General features: G+C 44.7%; 1 protein-coding gene across 3 annotated transcripts in view; it reads left to right on the forward strand.

Moving 5' to 3' along the window:
• PCDH15 (protocadherin related 15) overlaps positions 1-27,104 on the forward strand; it is a 637,965-nt gene that overhangs the window by 266,422 nt on the left and 344,439 nt on the right. For all 3 annotated transcript variants that reach the window (XM_039719696.1, XM_039719693.1, XM_039719694.1), the window contains 2 exons: positions 1,254-1,301; positions 17,564-17,624. The gene's annotated coding sequence lies outside the window, so the exon portion shown is untranslated. The remainder of the gene's footprint in view (positions 1-1,253; positions 1,302-17,563; positions 17,625-27,104) is intronic.

Consider the following 27,104-nt stretch of genomic DNA (forward strand, 5'->3'; position numbering starts at 1 on the left):
CTCCTCTCACACCAAAGCCCAGGTTGATGGAACAGCCACAGCCCACAGTTCTGTCACCACCTTCCAGGGAAACTCAGAATTGAAGACTCTGGCTCTATTTACAGCACTAAAATAAAAACCAATTCCCATTCCAACAGCCTTTTTTTTTTTCTGCAAAACAATCTCCAGAACTCCAAGCCCTTGCTGATTAGAGGAGAAGTGTTCTGCAGTGTGTGAACAACACACAGCATGATGCATCTTCATTACCAAAATTCACAATGACGATCATTTATCATAAAAGCTGCTGACAATGGGCATTAATCTCTGAGTAAAGCAAGGAGGAAACTCTGTTGTCATGGCAGTGGAATTAATTTAGTGGCTCCCAGAGAGCTGGAGAGGGACTGGGGATAAGGCATGGAGAGACAGGACAGAGGGAATGGCTTCCACTGCCAGAGGGCAGGGCTGGATGGGATATTGGGGAGGAATGACATGTGTTTATAAGGACCTGGATTTTCCCCAAAGCAGAAGGTAAAGTGAGCTCAGCCCCTGAGGAATTTGATTTTCAAGACCCCAGTAACAAGTTTCAAGATGCCTCTCACTATTCTGGGTCTCTCTCTCTCTCCCCATTTGGAGCCCTGGGGTCTCTGTCCTGCATTTCTCTTTGGTGTTGGGAGAAAGGGGAAACCTCCAACCCAGTCTTTGCCTGGAGGCCCAAATGCTTCCTGGATTTTCCTGAATTCCTCCATGGCACAGTCTCAGTTGGATAAACACTGGAGAAGTAGCCCCAAAATAGCCTGAACCCCCCAGTTGTGTTCTCCATCCTTGGGATAACTCACAGGCAAAGACAAGCTGGAAAGAGCCAGTCAGAGATTTTCCTGTTCAATATTTCATCTTGGGGAAGGGCGGAGGATATATTTGATTCAAAACAAATTACAGATAAGTGCCTGATGTGTTTTAGGGTGGGTATTTTAGAAGGATAAAACTTGTTATGAATTTCTCCCTGGTTTCCAAGTTGACAGCCTTCATGAAAATATGTAAACTACTTTAATGAAAACCTCAGGCATTGTTTTCTTGTTATTTTTCTTATTTGAAGCTGCCCTGCCTTTATCAGAAATAAAACAGCTGATATTGAAAGCTGTGTGTTCTGCTGTTCTCTGTTTGTTTGGGAAGTGAAAACTATTTAAATAAAGGAAAATGTGTCAGATTAGTTGCTCTTCTTAAACAGTAGTTAAGATATGAACAATATCATTAATCTTCTATTTTACGTTTTCCAGGTGATCAACATATAATCTCCACAGCTATGGCTGAGAAGTGCAGTTAAGGTACTGTGATAATTCCCTTTTAATATTGGCATGTTTTTGCTGGAAATCATTCCCAAAATTCTCTCCTGAATAATTTGTTAACAATCTGTATTCCTTGAGGCTGAGTTCACTTCTAGATGGTTTTCATTTGCCAATTTGTCCCCTGCACTTCCTGAAAATTACATTATTTTTTGTTTCATTTTATTCCTTAACTTTTGGCTTTCTGGTGTTAAATTCAGGAATGTTTTAGGATGTCTGTACAGACATATCATGAGAATGCCTTTGAAATTACTAACTCTGAAAACATGGTGGGGAAAGGAGGGGGAACGTGTCCCTCTGGAATACTGGCTGCTGCACACTCTGTGACACTGAGAATTTGTTGATTGGAATCACAAGATGGAAACTGGCTCAGCAGCTCTGCTGGGCCACAGGGAAAAGAGGCTTGGTTTTGTTGGGAATGCACATCTCATGACCAGGATTATCTCCCCTCAAGTTGTGTTTGAATTCTGGCTGGGATTTTGAACACAGAGTGGCAGGAGAGGAGGAGTAGTAGGAGGAAATGTGGCAGGTTCTTTTTTCTGGGCACTGAACTTGGGTGCCAACATAAACTGCAATGGAAAAAAGTTATTTGTTTCCTAGGAAAAAATCAGATAAAGATTCAAAACTTGATGTGCAGTATGAAACAGTTGTTCTCAAATGACAGGAACTAATTCTTGCCAAAGAAATTGTCAGGGCAGGATTTCCATTTCCCTTCTACATCCACATGGGTTTAATGTTGCTGTCAAAGGAAGAAGCTGGAAAATGATCCTTCAATTCCAATTCTCCTTTTAGTTGGAATTTTTGTTGTTGTTGTTGTTGCTGAGTCTGTGTGATTTATTTGACTAAAGCATAGCAAAGTTCTTGGCTTTGTTAGCGACTTCCTTTGGAGAAAGCGAATCCATCACTTTTTCAATAGTTATATCTGCTCCCTAGTAAAAACCTTTAATGTTTATTCCCATCTGGGAATATAATGCATTCTGATGTGAGAGTACTGGGAAAAAGGGGATCCTGAAAAGCCCATGCAGATCAGCAGATTTCTTAGGTCAGGTTTGGAACAAAGAGTAATCCAGAAGGTCCTGAGTGAGAAGTGGGATAAAAGGGAAAATTTTGCTCAGCAGGTGATTTGATCTGAGTACTAGGCTGGTTCTTTTTGCTGAGCCAGTGAACATCTCACACTACAGAGATGCAGGGGGCTTAAGCTCTTTGGATTTATAGGCAGCATTTATTCAGTGCAGTACCCAAAGGAAATTATTATTGAAAGTGGAGATGGCGCAGATTAATACAGGAATTATAAGGAGCTGGCTAAGGCAGATAAGGAGCTTGGAAAAGAGGGGACTGGGACAGGATGAGGTGAGCTCCAGGTGCAGGAATGCAAAAGCATTCCTGTGGGACAGGTTTCATGTAGAGGCCTCCCTAATACTCCTTAAGTGACCTTGGCACAAGGTCTTTGATGCAGGTTTTGAAACTCCTGTAATGATGTCAAGGGCACAAGAATTACACAAAAGAATTTTGTTGACTTTCTGGATTAGTAGAACAAATGCAGCATAAAATTTAATAATCATAAGCCATTGTGTTAGGGACTAAAAGCAGGGGGCTGCTATAAACAAAACAAGAGTTTCAGCATATGGAAGTTCAACTTTTTTTTTCAGGGAAAGTGTTTAGTTGTAGCACATAACTGAAGCTTTCACAACTCCAGAATTTGCCAGGACACCTGTTCCTCCAAGAGCTGCCATTTCCTCCAAATAGTTCAGAGCCTAGGTATGTTATAAAGTCAGAATAAATAAAATTTTAGATCTAAAATATCAAGTTCTGAACCTGATTCCATCAAGTGTGAATCGGTGCAGGTGTGAAGCCAACCTTGCCTGCGGAGTGGGAGGAAGGTGCCAGACTAGCAAGAAGTGGGTTATTGTAGAAGCCTTGGAACTGATTTTCATGGAACCAGCCCATCTGCCTCCTCCTCTCCAAAAATCCCCAAACAAACCAAAAAATGGAACCAAGCCAGGGTGGATCTCCAGGCTCTAAGTGAGCAGTCTTGTTCCTCAAGGTAGGAAACCTCCATTAGGGTAGGGGAACTGCAGCAGCTCAGCCACTGGGACAGAGCTGGAGGCAGAGCCCTCCCAAGGGGAGCTCCAGCGGGAGGTCTTCTAGTTCCTTCCCTGCCCCTGCCATGGGCAGGGACAACTTCCACTGTCCCAGGCTGTTCCAAGCCCTGTCCAACCTGGCCTTGGGCACTGCCACTGCCAGGGATGGGAAATCTTAGCACAACCCCACCTGCAGAGTAGCATTCCCAGACTGATACCAAGATGATAGTTAAAAGGATCAAATGAGCCCCGAAATGGGTCTTCATCAGTGGAACAGGAGTAGATCATCATGAGTTTGCTGTGCTGTGTCCAACCCTCTGAGGATTTGGGATTCAAGCCAAAAGGATGAGAAAGAAAAGGAATGCTCTACAAATCAGTGAAAAAAATGGTCAAAAGATAGGAAACAGAAGGTTGGAGTAACTGAGCAGTTTCCTGAGTGAGAGGATGACAGCAGCACAGTCTCCAAGGAATCTGCACAAACCTGTGATACTCAACTGATAAATGAGCTGCGAAAGACACAGGGTGTGCTGCTGGTGCTTCCTCCAGAGCACTAGAGCTGAGTACTGACTCTGGAAAACTGCAGCAGGATTGAGGCAGAATTAACTGCTGGGCAAGGCAGTGGCAGGTGAAATCCTCCAGAGGTGGATGCAAAGGGAAGAAGACAAAAATTCCACCCACAAGTGATGCGTGCTGAGCTGGGCATTGCCGCTCACCAGCCAAGAGCTTTAAAGTCCAAAAGATGCCCCTCCCAGAATCATCATCGAGGAATCATCCCAGAATAGCCTGGGTTGGAAAGGCCCCCCGCCGTGGGCTGGGACACCTTCCACTATCCCAGGCTGCTCCAAACCCTGTCCAGTCTGGCCTGGAACCCTTCTATGGATCCAGAGGCAGCCATAGATACTCTAGGCAACCTGTTCCATGTTAGCTTTAGTTCTGGAAGTTTCACAGCAGGGCCTGAAAAAATAGAAGTCCTTTTTGTTAAGGAAGCAAGTGAGCTGCAAGTCTTTGGGGTCAGTTGGAAGTTTAGGGAAATTGTCCCATGGGATAATTATCTCTGCCCTTCCTTAGGGGCTGCTCCTGTCAGGGAGGGATTTCTGGTTTTGTTGGACTCCCCTGTGGAGGGGCTGCTTGTCGGTTGTCCTGGGGCTTAAAATGGGAGGAGTGAGGAACCACTGGTGATGTTGCTCCTAAAAAATCCCACACTGCTGGAAGGGGTTTCAGGCTGTGTCTGGTGAGTAGACAAGTTTGTCCTGTTGTCCAAGGCTCACTCATACGTGAGTGGTTGGGTTGGTTGTGGTCAGATGAAGGTTATTTAAACTTGGAGAGTGGAGAGAAGGATAAGGCATGGCCTGGTGTGCCCCCTTCTCTCCTTCCTGATCGGGATCCAATTCCTTTCCTTGCAAAATAGAGATGTTCAGTTTTTAACACATTGAATGTTCAAACACCAGCAAGGGAATAGAAACTGATAATCCAGCTGGAAAGGCTGGTGGGCTAGAGTGTGTCCTGAGTGTGTTTAAACTGGAGACTGGGAAAAGAACTCTTAACCAGGGAGATGACTGGAACTCCTGAAGAGCTTTCCAAGCACAGCTGGGACACAAATCCATGTTTTTCAAGTAGGGTTTTAGGGAAGGAATGAGATTTCTGAGTGCAGACCCACCTGCAGTTCTCAGGAACAGCTCCCAGGAGTGAGAGCTGGGCCCCCAGTTTGCAGGTGTCCCCAAGCTTTGAAGAAAAACGACCTGAGGGATCTGTCAGTTGTGTTTGCTCTTATCCAGCAATGCCATGGTTGATTATTCCTCTGCCCTGGGACCCCACAAGTTGCCTCAGGAGTCCCGGAAGACTTTTTTGATTTGATGATTGCTTGATTTCTGGGATATTTCCCTTCCTCCATAACCAGATGGGTCTGGTCTTAGGGATGTTTTCATGCGATGTATTCAGTGTCAGTCATATCTTTCCCTCACCTTCTCTACTTTTCCCCTCATATGCTGCAATTTTGGAGCCTTTCCAGCTCATCTCCTGACAATCATAATGTGATAAAGGCAGCACTAGCAGTAGGAGCTTGAGAACAAATGACTTTCACTTATCTACAACCTACTGAGGCCTTCTTGCTGCTATGTGGACATCCCCACATGGATAAATCCTTCTCTCAGAGGGCTGGATGGTGGCACTTGGATGCAGCAAGATGGATTTTTGTTCAGGACACTGAGGTTAGATCTGTTAGGATCTAAAATATTTGGAGCCATACAGAGTACAGATGTAGGGAGTCTCCAAGTGCATTCTAAAGTGACATTTTAAAGCATCTTAATTACAGAAATAATTTGATAATATATATTATTATTTGATAATAATAATTTGAGACCTCTGACTCTTGTAAAAGAGCTGGATGAAAGAATGAAAGAAGCAGATTAAAAGAATGGAATTAACAGGAGACCCTTAGTGATGTGAGCCACCACATTTTCACCAACTTGGTTTTAATAATTTAATAAATTAAGCAGTGCAAAATATTTCCCTACACTGAGGGGTCTCATTGCAAACCCAGTGTTGACATTCTTGTTGGGAATTAAAAACTCATCAGGACTTGAAACTAATTTTTAATTTTATTGTTTTTGTTGTTGTTTCACAATGAAAGGAAGCTGTAACATTGTGGGGATTTTAAAACAAACAGAAAACTGTGTACATACAATAAGATGGAAAATGGTGTCACTGTTACATCTAGCAGGGCCCATTAAGGACAGATGTTCCCAGAGAAGAGATATCCATTAGAACATGATGGAAAGTGGGAGATTTTGAAAGGGAGCCAGAACCTACAGATGGAAACTTTAAATAAATAAAAATCAACTTGTAAGTAGCCAGTATAAATAATGCAGGGGATGTGTAACATGTTCTGGATTACTCAGAGCAGCAGACAGACAGTCCCTGCATTCCCAGTGGGTTGGAAGGGATGGAGTGGGATCAGCTGAGAGGGAGTCAGAGCCTCTGGGACAAAAGAAATGTCAGGACTCCAGGAAAGAGCAAAGACTTTGCAGAACTGGTTGTTTGAACAGTGATTTTTCTCTCCCTGGTACTGTCCAAGAGTTAGTTTGGGGATGCTCCATCCCACAGGAGTTCTTTGGCCTGTGTTGAAGATAAACAAAGGTGAAAGGAGAGGATGTAGAAGGACGTGTTTGAGTGTATGAAGTGATAAAAGATGGGTAAAAGGAGTCCTCCCAGTTGGTCCAACCTTTTCATTTATTTTTTAACAGAGGAAGTTTTTTTGGGCAGAGTAGCAAAGCCAGACTCTCCTTTAGAGAGTGGCCCCCACAGTGTCCTACCAAGCCCCAGGTGACCTCAGTGGCAACAGAGGGCAAGTGCTCTTCTAACTACACATCAAAAGTGTTTGGGGATTGCTGATTTTAAGAAGCCAGCCACAAGACTCAGAACAATTTTAATGTCCAAGCATCAACAAAGACAGTGTTCCCTTGGAAAGACCCCCCACACTGACAGGGAGACTGTGCTGGTTGGGAAACAGAGGAAAACTGTGAGAAGGAAGTGCTGAAGCTCTGTGTGTCCCAGCTGGCTGCTGTCCTGCTCTGAGGAGAGAAATAATTTAGCTTTGGACACAGAGAACTGGAAGCCTTGGGAGAGGAGAGAAAAATAATGGTTTTCCTAGCAAATGTGGTGACCTCTTTTAAATAGGAATGCAGCTTCTCAGTCTTTGTGTAGCTTTTACCCCTCTCCAAAAAAGAAAAAAAATCCCTGGTTGTGTTGCTTGCAGAGCTGTCCATCTCCTCACTTCAGCCCAAGGGCATGGTTGCCACCATGAGCTGTAAATCCAGTCGTGTAACCCCTTCCACATGAAATCCATGGGAAATCAAGAGCACCCTCAGCAGCTGAGCAGGAGACACCGAGCTGAGGGTGCAGTGACACAGCTCAAGGACAGGGCCATCCAGAGGGGCCTGGGCAAGCTCAGGAAGTGGCCCATGGGAATCTCATGAGGTTTAACAAGGCCAAGTGCTGGTGCTGCCCATGAGTCTGGACAATCCCATAAAAGAGCCCAGTATGGGGGAATCCTTCCCTGGGAGGGTAGGCAGGCCCTGGATCTCTGGAAGTACCCAGGGCCAGGCTGGATGGGGTTTGGAGCAGCTGGGATAGGAGGAGGTGTCCCTGCCCATGGCAAGGGTGGCACTGGATGTGCTTTAAGGTCCCTTCCAGCCCAAACCATGATTTGGGATTCTGTGATTTCTATTTTCTGTTCCCTTAATGCCTTGATTGGTTTTTTTGCATCCCAGCTCTTCAGTTACACATTACCAAGAAAATATCTGTATATTACCAAGAAAATATCTATATATGTTGTGTTCCAGCTCTCACACACCATGGGTAAAATAATGTCATTAAAGGAACCAATTTAGAACCCCATATTATTAAATGAATGCTTCCTGATAAACATCCTGACAGGGGCTTGATGCAAGAGGGAAGTTGCTGGCAAAAGTGTGTCATAAACCAGCAACTTCACATTAATTAACAGAGGAGGGAGAAGGCTTTATGCTAAAAACCAGTGTGAAGAAATTATTTTAAACAACTTCAGCTTGTTAGTGAAACCTTATGTCTGGTGAATTCACCTGGCTTGATTTAAAAAAAAAAATAGGCTCTATGAAATCTCTGATGCATCATTGAGGTGATTTGATTTAATAAAAGGCTGTGCCTTTTTGGTCTCTGGTTTTTGGCAGTTTGGGTGATCTGGGAATCAGACATATACACTCTGCACAACTCCCTGCCAGGAGGGGACAGCCAGGGGGGGTTGGGCTGTGCTGCCAGGGAACAGGGACAGGAGAAGGGGAAAGGGCCTCAGGCTGGGCCAGGGGAGGCTCAGCTTGGACAGCAGCAGGAATTTCTGCATGGAAAGGGTGCTCAGGCCTTGGCAGGGGCTGCCCAGGGAGCTTTGCAGTGCCCATCCCTGGAGGTGTTGATAAACTGTGTGGATGTGGCACTCGAGGACATTGTTTAGTGGTGAGGATCATGGTGGTTCTGGTTGATGGATGGATCTGATGATTTTAAAGGTCTTTTCCAACCTTAGTGATTCTAAGATACTCTCTGACTTCCCTTGTACTGCTATGTTAGAAGGCAGACCAGTGTGTTCAAGGAAGCTTAAGGGCAAGACTGTCCTATGTTACAACAATAATGGTTTTATTCTTCAGAAATTAGGATTACTTTGATACATTTTGCTGCAGGAGCTGCATTGCTGCTGTGCCTCCCCTCAAAGCAGTTGTTCTGGCACATTAAAAAATGGTGTTTTAGTGCAGTGCTCTTTTCTTATTTCATCTGTCTCCCCAACTAACCCCGGAGCTTGATCTCTCCAGCCACAAATTTTCCTTATTTTCACCATCCCATCTCAATTCTCTGCACTAAAACAATGCCATAAGGAACAAAATGTTGGGTTGCACTGTTGATCATGGCAGTGGGAGCCAGCCAGGCAGCAGGATTGCCTTTCCCATAATGTGACTTCACTATAAAAATTGGTGGTTATTGGGGTTTCCAAGAAGAGGAGTGAAACAGAGAAATAAAAGTTTGTGTTGTGGTTTAACTCCATCCCAGACAAAACCAGGAGAGGATGGTTTTTAAGGGTTTTTAAAATTGGTGGAAAAGTGGTGCCAGTAAGAGACATTCCCATGTGGAAGTCAGAGTGGATTTGTCAGTTTTGACTCCCTCAAGAGGAGTACAATCCAAACCTGAGCTTGTGCCTGGTCACTCCTTGGAGTACAATGCTCTTCTATTCCTGATTTTATTCTCTGGATATATTTCTGTCTGTGTGTTAAAAAAAATTAATCCTTTTGAAGAATCTTTTTTTAATTTAGGCTGGGGCCAGTCTTTCCTTGCTTAAAGCCTTCCATTATTATTTCTGTGGATAGTATAAAAGCCTTCCCTGACTTAAGAGTAGAATCTTTCCCCAGGAAGAATAAATAACATGCACACTGACCTTTCAGTCCTGAGGACAGTGTCTGCTTAAGAACTTCACACCTCCTTGCCTCAGTGCAGGTTGACATTTGCAAGGTTGATAAATTGGTTATTTGGATGTAAATCGACAGGAAAGGAAAACCACTTTCAATAGTTGTGATAAGAGTCCACTTTTTCTGGGTTTAATTTAAAATAATGGACAGTACATCACAGAAACTCACCATCACCACCTAATTTAAATAGTGGCTGCTGTTTTGTATCAGTCTGGAGGTCTGAAAAGGAAAAGAATTAAAATTTATTTGAATAAAGAGGATGAAAAGTCCTATCAGGGATTTTGCTCACTATGCCTTAGAGCATCTTTGCAAGCAACTCTGTGTGGTGGTAGTATTTTAGGGATTAGAAGGGCCATGGAATATGAGTAATTCTGAATTCTAATCAAGATGTGCAAGCATCTGATACAGAGAAGTGAGAAAAATGAAATTTTAGGTTTGTTTGTTTGTTTTTTGGTTGGTTTTTTTTGTGTTTTGTTTGGTGGTTTTTTTGTTTGTTTTTTTTTCCTCCTTTATTTCTTCTTTTGAAGAACCTGGATTTTGTCCATAGTTCTGAGTGGTTGGCTCTGACCACAACAGCAATGACTGCCCACACTCCTTGTTCTTGGTTTAGACAAAACTTCTTCCAAAATCTTTAGGAATTTGGTCTGAGCAGAAGCAGGTTCACGTATTAACATGGAATATCCTGAATTGAAAGGGATTCACAGGGATCATCTACTCCAGCTCCTGGTCCTGCCCAGACACCCCAACAATCCCATTCCATGCCTAAGAACTTTGTCCAAACTCTCCTGGAGCTCTGGCAGCCTTGGGGTCGTGCCCATTCCCTGGAGAGCCTGGGCAGTGCCCAGCACCCTCTGGGAAAGAACCTTTCTCTGAAATACAACCTGAATCTCCTCTGGCACAGCTCCAGCCCTTCCCTGCTCCAGAGATGGGAGCTATCCCTCAGGAGAAGCTGTGGGATGGTGCTGTGGCCTTACTGAACAACCTTGTGCTCTATAATTCTCCATCTTCCCATTAGAAGAAGAAGTGTCATTCCCACACTGCTGTTTTGGGAAGATGAAACTCTTTGTTTAGAGGCTCCCCAGTTTATTCTGTGCTTCTGACCCTTAAGGACCAGTGGCTAATTCAGTGTTGCTTTAGACGTGACTGTTTATAAAATTGTGCTGACTGGGTAAAGAGTCTGCTTCTGAATCCTCCATGGTCACTGCAAACTTTGGGTCCTTACAAAAACATTCATTGGACTCTCTTGTTCTTAAACACAGGCTGCTCTGTGCTGCAGCTGTTCCAAATCACTCTGCAGCTGAGGTAGAACATCCTGTTCTCCTGGCATCCCAGCAGACTTTGAATGGGATATTCTGGAATTGTACACTTTGGAAGGCAGAAGTGGGAGCATTTCACCTTTCTGGGCAGTGCCTGCACAAGGCTCCAGGTTTGCTGCTCTGGTGGACGACCCTTTGCCCTGCTCTGCTCATGGCTTGTGAGTGTGAGAGTGCTGCCTTTGCTGCCTGTCCCTCTGCAGGATTTGCCTGGCCTGGGACACAGACTTTTCTGGGATGAAACCTTCACACTCAGCTGCCTCTTCAAACCCTTCTGGAGCATTGTCTTGGACTGGTTTTGTGTTATTTGGGGTGTGTTCTGGGCTTTGTTCCTTCCCCAAGTGAGTGATGCCAGGCTCTGCGTCATGCCTGTCATTCTGTAAGACAGGGATTGAGATCATACCCAAAATTAATTCCAAAGGTAGCCTGGAATTTCTGCCAGGACTGATCCACCACCTCCTAGCTCTTGCCTTGAAACTGCTGTTGCAGTCAGAAAAGAAGTGCTGTAATGCATAGAACATTTACTAGATACACATTAGGCCCTCCTGGGACATTCCTACACTTTTATTTATCCAAACTTCCCCCTGTTCTCACCTCAACCTCTGAAACTCGTTATTAAATTTGTATAAAAAGAGCCTTACAGAACACATGTTTATTCATCGGTTCAAAATTATTGGCAAGCCTCCTTCCTGAACATCAAGGCAAAGCCAACCCCATCTCCTCCAGCCTCTGAGAGCTGCAAGTCAGCACAGTGAAACAGCCCAGTGCCTTTTATTAGATGTTGTGTACTTGACAGCCAAGTCAAATGCCAAGCTTGGGAGAGCAGTAATTCAATTCCTGCCTGAGTAATACACTGAATGTGTCATTCCTGTCCTCCAGAGAAACCTGTGACCTCTGCAGCCAGGGCCAGCTGAAAGGAAAGAGATGAGTTTTTCAGGATAATGTCAGCAGGGTCTGAACCAACCCCCTCCACAACAGTGTCACCATCCAGAGGCTTTGGAACTGGGGAGTAAATGAGAGGCCATATCCAGTCTATCTCCAGAAAGACAGGAGACCTCTTTACTTTCTGTTGCCATAACAACTATAGAAAACTGAAAAAAAGGTCATTTTGGAGCAAATCCAGAGGAGACACCAAGATGATCAGAAGGATGGAGCTGAGAGATTTGCTTGGGATAATTTCCATGCACACTTTTGTTTCACTCCAAGGAAAACTTGCAAACAAAATTACTTTTTTCACATCAGCATTTTTCACTTAAATGTGCTTTTCATAACATAATGTGTGGTACTGTATTTAATAAATCAGCTTATTTCTAGCAGGAATGTTCTATAAATTGTATTTTATTATGGTGTAGATGAAGAGTTGGGGTCCAAGCATGTGTCAAGAGTTAGGCAATTTATTCCATGAAGATTCCCACTCTGCTTTTTTGTGACCAGTGCAAGATTTCTCAAAAGGCACTAAAATCTCCTAAGAGTGTGAGGAAAAGAGTTTGACTTCTGTCATCGAAGGAGTAAATGAACACAACCAAATGGCCAAATGTGGTGATGATGAAGCTGTTTTAAGGAAAACCTTCTAAGAATATACTAAAGGATTGCCCAAGAGACAAAGAGGTCATGGGATGAAGTGAGATTACTTCATAGCCATATTTGTGAGTTTATTATTTACTTATTGCATTAAGTAAAATGAAACTGTGATTATTCAGCTTCTATCCATGTGGAAATTCCTCAAAATCTGGTACTTTGGGTGTTAATAATGTAGTTAGAACGTGATGTTAGATGGGTTTACAGACCCATCAGATTTCAAGTACAGCTCATATAAAATTAATTTAAAATATCCTGGGGTTTCTACAGTTGTGGAATATCAACCCAAGGGGTAACTCCACTCCTCCAGCTTCCAAGAGATGAAAAACTGCTCAAGCTACAAATCCAACCAGTCCATCCGTGCTCTGTATTTCCAGCTTCAGGAATCTCCTACACCATCTGCACCTGATCATTGGAAGGACATTTCACAGCTGAAATGGTGATTGGCAGTGGGAAACATTGATGTGCAGGACCTTATTTTCACATATCTTTCAACAGGCTCTCTGTCCTTTTCCCTTTCAGACTTCCCAGGAGCTTTTCAAAAGTTAAAAGGCAGAGGAGACCAAAACAAAACATGAGCAGATACCATTTGAAAAATACAATAGGTAAAGACATCATTCCTGCTGATGATGACAAAGAGCTATTGGAAAGATCTTTTCCATGCTTTTGCCAGCCCTGTTGGGAGACTCTGCTGTGATGCCTGGCACTGGTTTTAGGATAAATCTTCATTTTATCTGAACAGATGTAACTGACCTACAGCTATTTCAGTTCATGCCTTGCACGCTTGGGATAAAGGAAGGCAGAACCACTTCTCAGCTGAACAGGATAAAGCCTCATTGGGATGAGACTGGTCTCACCCATCACATTCTCTGGAATATATTATAGGTTCTTTTTTTTTTTTTTTTTTTGTAGCCATCAATGCTTCTGTCATCGACTTAACCCTTCTTGCCTTTTGCCTCCTTCCTGTCCCTTTTGTCCTTGTCAGCACTTCAGCAGGACCTCACAGAAGACTTATACAAGAAAATTTGAATGGTAAAAGGGAGAGACATTAAAAAGGAAAGCAAATTCTCTCTCTTACGATAGGGTTTCAAATAAATTAATTTACTGTTGGATACTGACATTTTCTCAGTTTCATCTGAATCAACAATTCTTCAGAAACTGAGTGGACCTGGTGGTATTCAGTCAAATATTAGAACTGATAACCTTGGTGGTCCTTTTCATCCTGAATGATTCCATTATTCTGTTGAATCTTAATTTCAGTGTAAGCGCAATTTATATTTCCTGCTTTTTTTTTTTTTTTTTTTTTTTATCAGTGTCACTGTTTTATTCAGAAAAGTGCAAAAGGAGGATTGGGCTTTCTTGCCCCTCCTAGATTGTTTCAGGTGAATATCCTGCTGCTCCTGAAGTGTGGTTGGGTTCCCATGTCTGAGAAGGGCAGGAGGAGCTGCTTGTGCTGGAGTCGTGGAAAACTGTGTGCACAGGGTATCTGGTTCAGTCAAAACTCTGCCATTTTAATGCTAAGTAAGAATAGAAATCTTAATGTAACTGAGTTAAATTCTTGTCATTTGAAATTGTGAAATGCCTTCATTTAGGTACAAGGTTTGTTCTCTTTTTTCTTCTTTTTTTTTTTTTTATTTATGGCAATATTTTCTCTTAATTATCCTGTTTTCTAGTTGATGAAAAATAGACTAAGAATGAGCACCGATTTAAAAAAAAAAAAATCTCTTGAGCAGAATTGATTTAAAGCCACCTTAGCACTGTTAAAGTTCCTAAGAGCCACTTCAGGGCACATGCAGCTTCTTAGGGACATCTAGCTTGTTTGGAGAGAGAGGGGAAATTCCACTTCTGTCTGAAATCAGGGCAAATTCACCTGAGCTGAGTCCAAAGTCAGGCAATGATCAAATTCTCTTGCTTTTCTTCTGAAAGGAAAAACATGCAGAATATCCCAAAGAGTGGATACACTTAAATATCTCTCCAAAGATTTTAAACAAACATGGCTCAGGAATGAAAGTTCTGGTGGTGTCTTGGAAACACAGACCATGACTGGACATGGCTGGACAGTGGCCAGGCAGAAAGGGACATTCTGTGACCCTGTTGAGGTTCCAAGCACCCTGGTGCTTGCCCTGAGACCCTGATTTTGTCTTTTATGAGGAAAGGCTGCGGGAGCTGGGGCTGCTCAGACTGGAGAGGAGCCCCAGCTGAGAGGGGCCCTCAGGCCTGGCTGTCCCTGGCTGCAGGAGGGGCAGAGCAGGGCCCAGGCTCTGCTCCGGGGCCCAGCAATGGCACCAGAGCCACGGGCAGGGCCTGAGCCCAGCAATTGCCCTGCCCAGGAGGCACAACTTCTTCCCTGGGCAGTGCCCAGCCCTGAGCACATTGCCCACACAGCCTGGGGGCTCTCCTCCCTGGGGCTGTGGCAGAGCTGTGTGCACACCATGCTGTGCCCTGTGCTCTGGGATGGCCCTGCTGGAGCAGGGAGGTGACACCAGCTGCCCACTGGGCTCCTCCAGCCTCAGCCAGCCTGTGACAAACACACCCAAACCAGCACCAAGCACAGACACTAAAGCAGGGTTGTGGGGCTGAGAATTAAATCAGCTGATGCTGCCCAAAAGCACAGCTGAAGCAGGAGGTGGGTGGACACCACCAGGCCTTGTCTGGATAATTTGAAGTACTCCTGATGCTTTATCCCTGCAGAGCACTTTGCCATGTAGCCAGACAATTTCAAACACAGGGATTTTGCTTTCACCTGTAAATTGTAGTGTAGGAAGACACAAGTTCATTTTGCTCCAATTAAACTTGGAGAACTGCAGTGCTGATGGCGGGGACTGAAGTTTTCCCCTGTTCCCATTAAGTTAGCTTGGATATTCCAGGCTTTTTATTTCTATTTTTAATGAGCTATTATAATGAGCTAAAACAAATGGCAATGCTTGCCAGAAGCTTCACAGTGTACTTGCTAATGGGCAAATGAAAATAGATTTGGAATTGTTTGTAGAAGTCTTTGGAGTAAATGTGTTTATTTTTGAGTGACTTACCTCCCTGTCTGAATATTAACAGTACATTCACAAAACCCTGTCTCATATGCCAGTGGCCTAAGGAGCCAAATGATTTCCTGCTGCTGAGCAATTTTGTTGCTAGAGTATTGATTTTACCAAGTTTTCTACATAACCATATGGTCAAGAAGTTTGGAGGTGAGAAGCCATGAAATGGAACAAATACCTCTGAGGTTTTGGGGTTTGTTCTTTACAGTTATTAACCCCATCTTACATAATTTAAAACTATTATTTTTATGAACAGGTAGAAATGATAAGTCATAGCAAATACTCACATTTACTAGCAGATTACCTTCCCTTCTCCCCAAACAGTGCTTTCACAAGGTCACATCCAGAGCAGGAGTGTCCAGAAGGGACCAGGCAGGGGAAGCAAAGCCTGAGAGCTCCCAGTGCCCTCAGCTGCAGCACCCCCACTGAGAATGTTTTGTGCAGTCATCCCTGCACCTAGATTTGGGGCTTTGAAAAAAATGGAATTTTTGTGTGAGACGTATCTTTTTATATTAACTCTGAAAGGAATGAGGGACTTGACTTTACAAACAAACTGGGATCTACTGGTGAATAAAGCTAAATACTGAGAGATTAAAGAAACAATGGGAAGGATTCCACTGATTGATAAATGGGATGAGGGCTGTGTCTTTACAAACTGTAGGTCTGATGATAAATAAAATTGGATACTGAGAGATGAAAGAAACAATGAGAAGGACCATAAATTTCATAAAGAATTCCACTGAGTGACACAAGGAAAAGACAAAGGGGGGATATACATTAGAAGGGGGTCTTAGGTGTTTCAGGGAATCTCTACCTCTCAAGTACCTCACCCAATAGGGAGAGAGGGACATGCAGCTGGAAAATCAGAATAAAAAGGATGCTGTGTCCTCCAAAAATTTGAGAGACCCAAGGGGAAATGCCCCATGGCCATCCCTTTTATTTGAATAAATTACAGGACTTGGCTGTCTCCTTTTTGGACATAAACCTCTGGTGTTTGTGGATTAATTTTCCTGACAAGTCCTTTGGTTAAAATGAAAACCTCTGTCACAGGAATGCTGGAGAGAACTTCAGCACTGTATTTGGAAAACTCCAGAGGAGCAAACCATAACCAAATGGTTTCTTTAAAGAATCCAGCTTCTCTTCATTCGTATTCAATTCCATGGTCATTTTCCTGTGGTAGAGACAGGAAAGTTAGGGTTATCTCAGCTGCTGGGCTGGCTGCTTGTAGAGCAGGCTTTAATTCTGTCTGGGTTTAGCTGGAGCCTCTCTAACTGGGCCAGGGAGCCACTGGCTCACCCCTGAGCAGGAGATTTGCTCTTTGAGATGATGCACCTGAGGACCCATTTTTCATCATGGAAAGATCCAGCCTCTCATTGTGGTTGTGACAATTTCCCAAGCAGCTGGACTTGGCTGTGCTCTGGTTGGAGAGCACTTAGGTGTGGCTGAGAGTCTGGAATAAAGGCTGCATGGAAAGAGAGGAACAGCCTCCTGCCAGATGGGAGCACGATGCTGCCAGGTTGGGGGAGTGCAGTGCGACCTGGTCTGTGTGAGAGAATAAAAACACCAGTAGCAATGCTTTTCTCCCAAAACCAGGAGTTCCTGCTTTTGTGGTGTGGGCTGGCACTCAGCAGGTGGATGTGGCTGTGGCTGTGGGCACCTTCCATGACTGATGAAATCAGAACAATATTTCTGACCTCCCCAGTGCCATTTCAACCCAAAGGTGCTACTCCAAGATCTTGACATCCTTCTGGTTTTATTTTTTTGTTGTCACTTTTTGAATCATGGCATCACAGAACGATTAAGGTTGGAAAAGACCTCCAGGATCATCCAGTCCAACCATGGACTGGTTCCACCATGTCCATGATCCATTCTTAGTGCTTTTTCTTGCACTCACCTGCCTTTTATTTTCACTTTGGACTCTTCCTCTTTTTTTTTTTTTTTTTTTTTTTTTTTTTTTTTTTTTTTTTTTTTTTTTTTTTTTTTTTTTTTTTTTCTTTTTTTTTCTTTTTTTACCATTTCCTTCTCCTTTCTGGAGAAGGAAGAGTGCCATCACCAAGAAAAGATTTCTCCCAGGAGAAAGATTCCTCCAGTCTCTGCAAACCCCCTCCAAAATGAGTCCCCACATTATTGTGATGTACAGAGAACTGTATGTCAGATGATAGCAGAGATCTATATAACAGATGATAGTGAAATGATTTTGTTTCATTCCATTCTGAGCATGAATAGCATTGTCCCAATTTTTCATTCCTACAGGCACTCACTCTGGGACTCTTCAGCAGCTCTGCCAGAGTATGAGGAAGGCTCAGAAGTCCATGTGAGTGTTTACCCTCACAAATGTGCCTTACAAAAGCAGCCATTAGCTCTCCATCCCTTTTTAAATCCTTGGGAGCCGATACAATAGGGAACACTGATGGCAAAGAAAAGAAACCATGGCAGGGGGAGGAAAAAATAAAAACATCAGAAACGAGATGAAAAAGCACAGCAGGTAAGAGTGAATTGTCAGTGTCTGACTCCTCGGGAGCTGCAGCAATTTATAACGCGGTGACTCAGCCAGAGTCTGGAAGGAGGAGAGCGCAGCGCTGACTCCCGGCTTTGATCCCTGCCTCTCCGGAGGGCTGGGATGCAGCAGGGACCGCTGACTCACCGCGGGGCCGGGCACATCCCAGTTCTGCACCCCAGCAGCTCCAGACCGCCGGGCCTTTCCCTGCTTAGCCCCTGGCATCACCGAACACACACGATTTCCAGCCCTATTTCACTGCCTTCTTGGTCTGTAAGAGCCTAAATGAGAGGTGCGGGAGTCCAGGCTGCTCTTCAAAATGCAGTTTATTGTATCCAAGATGGTACAGCAGTCCAGGGTCGTGGGCGACAGAGCCTGTGCCTACAGCTGTCAGCTCCAGCTGCTGGCAGGCCTGGAGACCCTTAGCTGAGGTTACAAATGCATTATATACTTTGCTGAGCATCTTAATACAATCTATACCTTAACTTTTACCTATAGCCTATCATAACTACTATAATTACCATATTCATGTTACTATTCTCCAATCACTACAAGTTAGTACATTACAGTTGAAGCTAGAAGTTGTTTTTCAGTTTTCTTGCAGTGGAAAATTCTGAGACCTTTTTTCTACTTGCAAGATCTGCTGACTTGTTTGCCTGTGCTATTTTTTGGCTTGGTAAAAACATCTTCTTGTTTGAGGTGGGTTTATCTTTTGCTCTAAGTCATAAAACCCCCTTCTAACTAACACACCCTTTGCCTCCTTGGTTAATCAGTAAGACTGGCTCGCCAATTCTTTTCTTGTATATAAAAACTTCCTTCCATCTCTATTCCTTCTTCAGATTCTATATTCAAAAATCTTTCTGCTAAGCATACATATATGTGAGACTTTCTTGTCAAACTTTCATCCTTATCAACATTGGTGGTTTTGGTGCCTTTGCAGGTCTAACCTGCATTCCAGTGATAAACAAGGCATTCAGGAAGGTGTGGAGAGCTCTGCCTGTGGTAACTGCAGAGCCAATTTTGGAATTGCACGAGGTTTACAAAGCTGCGAGAGGTTCCTGCAGCATGGCTGAAATGAGGTGATCATAAGCACTCGTGCTGTATTGATTAATGCTCTCATGTGCAAGATAAGGCCAAGGATCCTGTACCTGCTGTACTGCTTTTATCTGCTGTGCCTAATTGGAGTTTTACCCTGGATTTTACTTATTCAATCAGTAATGAGTTAATTGTATATGCCAAATGGATAATGAAGTTATTAGCAGTGTGCCTGAAAACCACAGAGGAATTATCCAGGAGGCTGCTTTCTGCTCTGGGTCCTGGCTGGTTTGATATTAAATTGATATTAATTTGAACACTAATGTCAGGCTGTTGTATATTGTGTACACACTCAGCTTTGCTCAGCTGTATTTTCTCTGTTCCTTGGCTAAATGTGGCTTTCTGTGGAGGAAGGGGAACTCTTGTTTGCCCATGAGAACCATGACAGTGGGAGGGCCAGCTGCACATTTTAGCTTAGGTGCAAGATTTCTGTTGGGGGAAAAAAAAAAAAAAAGGTAAATCCCAAGGGAAGAGCTCTGCTATAAAGCCTGTCAGTGCAATCTGCCAGAGAGCCTGGGATTTGGGCTTGGAAAAATCCCATTGCAGTAATCCATTAATCCATGGAATTACCTGTAAGCTTTTCAATATGATGAAGTCCTTCGATGAGATGCCAATTTTTTCTTTTTTTAATTTGTGTTTAACATTTATGTCTATTCCTGGTGCTTGATTTTCTTTTATCCACTGCCCTCTACAGGCGTCATGAATGGAGTTAGGCTGAGGGAGACGAGGTTGCAGCAGTGGCTGGCTCTGGCTTTAAAAGAACTGCAGAGATGCTCTCAGAGCTGTTTTCCATGCTCTCTGGAAAGGGAAAAAAAATTTACAGTGAAAAAAGTTTGGGTTTTAGTACAGTGATGGGAAATTCCAGCTTTTATGGGTACAAAAGCAGGATACAGCATTCCTTCCTAAAAGCCTCCCTGCTTTATTCCCGGTGATAAAAGCTATGCCACAACACTATCAGTGCATCAAATGTTTATCCCTTCTTAGTGTATTCCTGTTAAAAACCATTTCCAGGGAGAGATCATCCTTGTGGATGAACTGAGAAATGCTGTTGAACCTAAAAGTCTTGCTCTGAGTAAAAGGAGGGGTGAGTTCCAGGCTCCTTGTGGTTCCCATCTCCTCACTGGGCTCTGGGGGCCTTTCCCTCTCCTGGAGACTGGGAACAACTGTTTTTTCATGGATTTTCCTTATATTTAGTGCACAGGAAGTGAAACTGCAGCACATCCCCTCATAGGGGCGTTTGGGAATTGCTCTCCTCTATCTTGGCTGCAGCTTTCCTGAAGTGATTTGCATCTTAATAGCTTTGATGCTGCTATCAAAAGATTTTGGGGGAAGGACAAAAAGACAGCAGTGTGGAATGATTATGTGAACCTCTCTTCCCAGAGAACTCGACAGAAAATAGAAATATTGGCTTTAAATCATGCCAAGGCTTCAGTTCAGGCTTTGCTGTGCCCACTGGTGCTTGGCATCACTCTGAGAAATTAATATGAATTCAGATTTAGCTCTTTAGTGGGCACCACTCAGCAGAACTGCTGCAATCCCAGGGCTTGGGCAGTTGGAGTAAAGGCAACATGTTGGTCTTGAGTTATGAAAACTATCCCAGACTTCTCTGAGCACCCTTCTGTGAGGTGTTTTTAAGGCATTGTGGTTTATCTTTGAAGTTAAATCCAAGTTGGCTGGAGTACAGGAGCTTCTCCTGAGCCAACATCCAGTGAGGAGTCTGCTGTGGGAATTTTTGGATGGACTAAAGTGTGGTGTAGGTGGGAGTAGTTCCTGCTGGGGATCCCACATCCCTCCAACATGTCCACTCATGCAGTATCTGCAGCCTGAGGCCTGGAGTGGCTGCTGGAACAGCCACACCATTCCTGGATTTGGTGGTTCTATCCTCCAGGAATAGTTTCCATGCTCCCAGAGCTCCCTGCAGTGCACAGCAGTGTGCAGGGGACAATGAGGACAGTCCTTCAGAAGTGACCTGAACTGCAGCCCTCTCCCACACATCCTCACCAGGAGAACAGGATTAATCCCAGATCTCTGCTGCACTAATTATGTAGCCTCTGTAGATTTATATATGATCCTTATCTCTGTGATTTGTCTCTCCCATGCACGCCCTTTAATTTATTTTCTCTGTTCAAAAGACAGAGTTAAAGATAATTTTAAAGGTTCTGTGGTTGGAGCTTTGGTAGAATTGTATCTCAGCACTGGGACATTCCTCCCCAAAGTGGATTTGTTTCTCACTCATCCTCCCTAAAGGACTCCCCCTAAAGTTCCTGCAGCTGTGCAGTGATACAAGAAAAGGCTCAGAGGTAACCAGAGCTGGCTCTGCTCACCATGGAACCCAGAATTTTTCAGCTGGGTTTGAAACTTAGCTGGGCATCAGGGAAGGGGAAAAGGAATTTCCATTTATCTGCAGCTTTGCATTCTTCTTAATTTTCCAGATGACTGGGGATTTGGGGTGTCACAGAAGAATTTGTCTGGTATCAAAATCTTGAAGCACAAATAAGCCACTGCAAGTTGTCACTTCCAGCAAAATGTCCTATTATGGTGAGGTCTGTGGGATTTAAACAGAAAGGAGAGTGGAAATGCTGGCCACTTTGCAGGAGCTGTGAGCACAGAAATGAGGGTAAGGAAAGGGTAAAATACCCAGGGAGAATTAATTCAAATAACCTCAGGTCCCAGTAGGATGGAAAAGGGTGGGTGGGTACATTTAGGATGCAGGCAGGTACAGAACAGAGGTCTGTGCTCATGAGTTACAGACCCTCTGAGAGAATGGGGAAAGAATTTTCCTTCCTTGGACAGCAGCAGGAATTTCTGCATGGAAAGGGTGCTCAGGCCTTGGCAGGGGCTGCCCAGGGAGCTTTGCAGTGCCCATCCCTGCAGGTGTGCCAGGAAGGGCTGGAGGTGGCACTCAGTGCTCTGGGCTGGGGACAAGGTGGGCATTGAGCACAGCTAGGACTCCATGGGCTGGCAGGGAATTTTCCAAGGTGAAGGATTCTCTAATTCCATGATTCTTTTCTCTAGTATTTTCCCAGACAGCAGCTCTTGTGCTCAGCAGCTGCTGTTGGAAGCTCCTGACTGGCTTTGTCCTCTCAGCTCCTTGGCTGCTCCTGCCTGTCCCTGTGCATTGGGATGTGCCAGGGATGATCAGCTGTGAAATTCTGGTGGTGCTTTACATTGGCCTCAAGCCCAATTTGTATTCCTGGGCAAATCCCACTGGCATTTGGGATTGCACTGCCTTCACCCAGATCGTGCCTATTCCAATATCTGGGGAGAAATATCTGGGGGATTTATTGCTGCTCTAACAGAGCCAAGTTTTCCGAGGGCAGATGTGGAGAGGTTGGTAATTTAGGTGTCAGCATCAGCCTGCAAGGCTCTGCCAAGAACACATCAGCTTTAAGCCAGAGCAGGACAAAATGTGTAGAATCTGTTAATTGCAGGCTGTTGGATTTTTGGATCAGAACTGACTTTTACAGGGAAGAGAGTCGAGTCTAATTTTGCTCTCATATTCCCCAGGTAATTGTGTCAGTCAGGATACACTTCCCACAAATACATTGCTCTTCCCATTAATTCTACCCACAGATGGCTTTGCTGTGTAACTCCCTCCCTGCACGCCTTTATGTGGTGACAGGGTGGTATAAATCCTAATGTTCTCCTTATAAGATACAACAGAGGTGGATTAAAAGCAGTTCCTCTTGGCTGAGCACTCAGCTCGTGGAATTCTTCTGCCTTCACACGAGTAAAGGGTACCCAGAAACACAGCAAAGGACATTGCTGCCCACCCAGACAGGTACTAACAGATCCCTCAGGATGCTGTCAAGTGTCTACACCTTCATTTATCACTTCCTTGACATACGCTTGAACAGGATTTACAACTGGCAGAGCCCTAGGTTCACATAAATGTATTTATGAAATAAAATGCAGCAGGAAAATACAGTTTTTAATTCCTGATCCCTTGGCACTGTGATTCCTTCCTGAGCCTCTGTTCAGGATGAAAACAGAGAGCTGCCCAGCTCCAGCAGTGCCTGGCTCACTTGGCCATTGTTGCATAATTTTGTTTGGGTTTGTAATTGCTGCTTAAGGCAGTAATTAATACAAAAATATGCAATTTGCCACATCCCAGCTGAGGCTATTCAGGCTGGGGAGCAGAGGATCTGGAGGGGAGGGGAGGGCTGGAGGTCCTGGCATGGGCAGGAATAGCAGAAGCCTGGGCTGGGTGGGAAAGATGGCTACAGGGAGACTGGCTTGGGCTCTCTGATCTCAGCAGCACAGCCAGAAATAAAATCCTCCCAGCCTGGAGCTGACCCGTAATGGGCTCAGATCTGAATCACCTCTTTCTCTTTCATCACTATTTGAAAGCTCTGTGATCGCTGCTTTAAAAAGCTCCTGGGTTGTTTACCTTGATGGAAACCAAGATAATCCTCAGGCTACTCCAACCACTCAGGTGCCCTCAGAGCCCAGTGTTGGCTGAATTGATTTGTCTGGAATCAAACAGAGTTTTTAGGTTTGGTTTTTTGGTTTGTTTGTTGGTTTTTTGGGTTTTTTTAATCTAATGGGAGCAGAATTCTGGCCAGGCTGATTTTTTTCCAAATGAGCTTTTCTGCTCCCTGGTTTAATCTCTCCTTCACACGGCTGTCATGAAGGCAACACTCCCTGGTGTCTCTTCCCCGCAGATCAGAGCCATGGCTGTGATTCCCAAAGGAAATTGCCCCTCTGTACGTGCAGTAGTGGAAATTTCTAAGATCACTAACCATTCAGGGATTTTCAAACTGGAATGGATATTTCCTGAAATTTAGGAATCTTGAAATGTTCCATCCTCTGGGAGCAATTACATTAAAGCCAGCAAAAAGACACCATTATTAAGTAGAGATTGATATAACTCAGCCAGACCAATGCTTATGGGCAGATCTTTTCCTTTTGACCTTGATGTCCCTGGGGGACATCCCCAAAACCCAGGGGAAGAGCCTTCACACACTCCAAGGGGAACAACCTGCTGTTTGAAAGGGAGAATGGAATTTAGTACCTTCAAGGGGTTCCCTGCCAGTCCTGTATCTCCAGGTCAGTTTAGTAGCTTCTCTGCCAAGTCCTGGCCTCACTCTCAGGGTGTTAAATCAGGTTTAGTCGCCCGACAGCATTTAGCACAATTCACACCAAAACCAGCACATGGACCCCCACTGGCAGCTTGCAAATAGAACAGTTCCAGTTCCTTGACCACATTCCAAGGGCAGAGAAGAGTATCCTGCCCCACTGGCCTTGGCCCAGCTGTCTGCAGAGCCCTTGGGAGCTGTTGGGCACCTGTGCCCAGCAGAGCCCAGGCCAGCACAGCACCAGAGCTGCTTTCTGCAGAGGCCCTGTGCTCATCAGCAAGGTGACATTCCAGCTCCTGTGGAGCTCAGAAATAAATCCAGCTGGATTTTGGCCAGTCTGGGGACTGTGGATAGATATAAGGTAGGAGAATAGAGATAGTGGTGAAGGTAATCTCACCCCTAAGGAGTTACAGCTGTGCTAATTATCAAGCATGAAGAACAAGCCTGCCCTTAATGGGCCACAGCTGGATCCAATTAGGAGGGGTATTGTAAAAGAGTAGGTTGGCTGGTGGAAATGGAGATGTAGGATATGGAGTTTGTTGGCCGTGCAGAGGAGGAGTCAGTGCTGTGAGGAGCTGCCCATGGGAAATCACCAAGAAGGTACGAAAGCTTTGCAAATAAGACAGCAACAGGGGACTGCACAGAGACTTGTGCCTTGCTCCTATTCCTTGTTCCAGCAGCAGCTCTGGAGGGGCTGGGCAGGGAATGAGGGACAGTGGGATGAAATGGTTGAGGTTGTCTTGGATTATTTCATCTCTAGGGTGAAAATGCCACAGATGTTCTCAGATCCATAATTTTCTTGGGCAATTCATTCTGCAACCCTTTTTTCACGTTCAGGCCAGTGTTAGATGGGAAAGTGCTGAAATCCCAGACTGTGCTGAGCTCTGGAGCTCTGCATTCCAGTTTGGGGCTGGATATTTTTGTACTTCTTCCAAGATACTCCTCCAACTGGCAGTGAGGTGGAGCAGGTATCTCAGGAGGGACACAGGCATCTGCTGCTGTGATTCTGTCCCTTGATTTAGAAGTGTCAGGGTGTCCTGCCTCGAGAAGATCACCTGGATACACACTGACAATTCCAGGTCATCCCCAGGGGGCAACATAACCATGACCTTGGAAGTGTGATGTGGCAGAAATTGGTGCCCTCCACTAATAGGTTATGTTGTTTTTTTTAATGTTCTAGAAACAACCCAGAGCATTCAGAAATTCCAGCATGCAGTTTCAAGGTATAAATCAGACATAATAATTTCTTTACATGACCTGAAAGAGATTCTAAGCAACCATTCCTTTTTAAATGTTATTGAAATGAAAAGTGTTGTCAGTGACACTCTCTGGATGCTGGACTAGCAGAGAGCTGGGCTGAAAAGGCCAAATGTTTCTCAAGCACTCTTCTGCTGCTGCTGGAAAGGATCTTAAAGCCCATCTCCTGCCCTGGGCAGGGACACCTTCCATTATCCCAGGCTGCTCCAAGCCCCATCCAAACTGACCTGGAACACTTCCAGGGTTGGGGAGCCCTCAGGTCTCTGGGCAAGTTTCCCAACCTTCCCCAGTTTCCCAGTAACACAAAGAGAATTCTGCACTCAGCCTTCCAGGCTCTGAAGAAAATTCAGGAAATTATTTTTGATATTGCAGAAGTGTAGCAGGAAAGTCAGACTCCCCCAGAGGCTTCTGATTTTGGGGAACCAAGAGCCCTGAGGCCCTGCTGGAAATGCCCCCAGAGCTGGCCAGGGAGGTGAGCTGGAAGATCTTGCTTGCAGAGGAGCCACAGCAGGAGCAGAGAGTAAAGGCTCACCCAGCTGAGCACAGGGCAGACAAGAGGACAGATTGTTGGGATCAGAAGAAGAGTAAAGTGGAATTAAGGCTCTGTCTGAGTGGAAATGAGAGGAGTGCATCTCTGCAATGGGAAGGGGCTGCCTTGTTCTGCAGGAACAGATGGCTGGAGGTGTGTGCATCCCAGGGTGAGGCACTAACAGGGGATACTGAGATGTCTTCTCTGTCCAGAGTGGGGCTCCCCCAGCACTGCCTCACATCCAGATAGTTCCAGGAGTGTGACCAAATGGGCATGGACAGGATGGACAATGGGCAGGAACAGGGACTGGCAAGTGGAGCACTGGCAGCCTGAGTTCATCCCAGGTCTGGTCCTGCCTGTGGCTCTTCAGCAGCCAAGATCCTCCTGCCCAGCTCTGGGAACACTTCCAGCAGCACATCAGGGCTGGTTTTGCCCCACAATCTTTCCAGGGCTGTTGTTACCCCAAAATCTTTCCACATAAGTCTCTGGGGGAGTCTGTTTGACTTTCCTGCTACACTTCAGCAATATCAAGGAGAATATTCTCTCCAGCCTGCAGTGTCTTTGAATTTCCCTCAGAGCCTGGAAGGCTGAGTGCAGAATTCTCTTTGTGTTGCTGAGAAACTGGGGAAAATAGAGAACCTCACTCAGAGAGGTGTGAATTCCCCAACCCTGTAAGTGTCCAAGGCCAGGCTGGATGGGGCTTGGAGCAACCTGGGACAGTGGAAGGTGTCCCTGCCCATGGCCCTAGGTGGGATTTAAGGTCTCTTCTAACTCTTATCACTTTGGGATTCTGTGATTCTGTGAAGAGAAGATGTTCAGTGAATTGGAATAGCAAAAGGCTTTTCCTTGCATTTGATTTTGCTGTCCAAGAGAAACGGTGCTGAAATGCACACAGCACTGTTTGCTGCAAATTGAGGAATAGAGACCAAGGTACAGAACTCTTTTTCTCTGTCCTTCGCTGTGTGATTTGGCAGCTGAGGCACAAAATACTCTTTCACTGGCATCTTTTCCCCCCCCTCTGAGTTTTGGATTCTTAAGTTTAAGCAAAGAAATAGCAAAAAGAGGTTTTTAAGGAGAAGCTTGAAAAATGAATGGGCAAAATTCAGAGCTCTGTGGAGGTTATCACCCTTCCCATTTTATTTTGTGGTGCTGCTTAGAGTTTATAAACTCAGTGTGAATAAACACTAGAGTCTCTGCAGGTGGATGAGCCAGGGAAGATGGAATTAGGGATAAAAGAGCTGAGACAGCTTGCTGTTCCCTGTCCCTTTTGCCACCTCTTGTTCTCCAGCTCTCCTGTGGAGTCCTGCCATTATAGCTATCCCAACTTTGATTTCTCCA

The sequence above is a fragment of the Passer montanus genome, unplaced genomic scaffold (genome assembly GCF_014805655.1).
Source record: "Passer montanus isolate IOZ18808 unplaced genomic scaffold, ASM1480565v1 scaffold42, whole genome shotgun sequence".
Classification (NCBI taxonomy): Eukaryota; Metazoa; Chordata; class Aves; order Passeriformes; family Passeridae; genus Passer; species Passer montanus.